General features: G+C 28.7%; 1 long non-coding RNA gene across 1 annotated transcript; it reads right to left on the minus strand.

The window, feature by feature from the left end:
* Positions 1-864, minus strand: LOC112466333. The gene is made up of 3 exons (XR_003042128.1): positions 748-864; positions 588-686; positions 1-79 (listed from the first exon to the last, which is right to left on the minus strand). It is a non-coding gene; the product is annotated as an uncharacterized LOC112466333 (long non-coding RNA).
* Between the last annotated feature and the right edge of the window lie 831 nt (positions 865-1695).

Here is a 1695-nt window from a genome sequence, read left to right on the forward strand (position 1 = left end):
GATCCTTGCAGTTTTTACTGGTGCCGCGATGTATAAAAAGCTTATCCAAAATATCGTTTCAGCAATCGGCTTCATTTTACTGTCAATAATAAGCAGAGCATAGTAAACTTAATTATCATCGATGATAATTCAATAAAATATTCGTTTTTATTTGTATAATTGTTCTATTTTTTTAGTCGTATAAAGTTCACATATTTCTTTATTAATAATGAATAATGATTTGTACACACGAAATATTTATTGCAATTAAATTTTGAGCAATATTGCAATGCGCTTATTTTCAAAAGTGCATATTTGATATCTATAGCAAATAATCCATTCCGCAAATAGGTTTTTTTTTGCTGCACTAGACTGCACGAAAACTTCTTTTCTTGCTTTTGCCAAATATCAAACATATATTTATTTCACTATAAGTACAGAGTTCACTTGAGTACAGAGTAGTGGTACATTAGTTTAGCTAAAAAGCAGGTCTTATTTGTTTCCCCAAAAGAGATGAAATAATTAATTATTGGTACGAAGTTTTTCTTATCTATCAAGTACGTATCAATTACGTACAATAAAAATAGAAGCAAGAAAAATTTACTTACGACCTCCAATTTTTAAAAAGTGCTCGTAAATATCACATGCGATGTTTTTGAAACGAGCTATTTTTGTACACCCGACTAACAGGATAGGAGCAACGTACACTATAAAGAAGAATATTCCACTTAATCTATTAAATGAGATATAACCTTTGTGACAACTTACCCGTGTGACTTCTAGTCCCGATCTCCCCTAGCTTTAAAAGAGAACTTATCTTACCATGGTATGCTCCCCACTACATTTATGTGGAGCATACTAAGATAACAATTCTGAATAATATTTTTTAATAAAATTCTTAAAATTTATGCTTTTATGCTTTCATAAAACGTTTGAAAACTGTGACATGTGTCACACTGCCATCAGTAATCTCTATATATAAATATGTATACAGTGCACTGAAACAAGAACGTAACTTATGTAAGACTCTTTAAAACGCAATAAAAATTATTTTGTGTGTTTTGTATTAATCGTTTTGCTTTAGAGAAAAAATTTTACAAATTTTATATTCCGCAATAGCTTACATTATCAATTTTTGTAAGAGTTATAAAGTTCACATATTTCTTTATTAATAATGAATAATGATTTGTACACACGAAATATTTATTGCAATTAAATTTTGAGCAATATTGCAATGCGTTTATTTTCAAAAGTGCATATTTGATATCTATAGCAAATAATCCATTCCGTAAATAGGTTTTTTATTGCTGCACTAGACTGCACTAAAACTTCTGTTCTTGCTTTTGCCAAATATCAAACATACCTATTTTACTATAAGTACAGAGTTCACTTGAGTACAGAGTAGTATACAGTAGTTTAGCTAAAAAACAGATCTTATTTTTTTTCCCAAAATAGATGGAATAGTTAATTATTAGTACGAAGTTGTTTCTTATCTATATATCAAGTACGTATCAATTTACGTATCAAGTACGTATTAAAAGTACGTAATAACAGTTTCAGAGATTTTTACACATTTCATGACGTGCAACTGCGCGCAAAAATATATTTGTATTATACAAATATACTCATCTGATTATCAGTATGAAAGTTTTAAGTAAATCATGCACTACTTAAAAGACTTAGGCCTGTATTTATAATCGTTATTCAAATTTCATC

Source organism: Temnothorax curvispinosus, unplaced genomic scaffold (genome assembly GCF_003070985.1).
Source record: "Temnothorax curvispinosus isolate PA1 unplaced genomic scaffold, ASM307098v1 QBEX01016047.1, whole genome shotgun sequence".
Lineage (NCBI taxonomy): Eukaryota > Metazoa > Arthropoda > Insecta > Hymenoptera > Formicidae > Temnothorax > Temnothorax curvispinosus.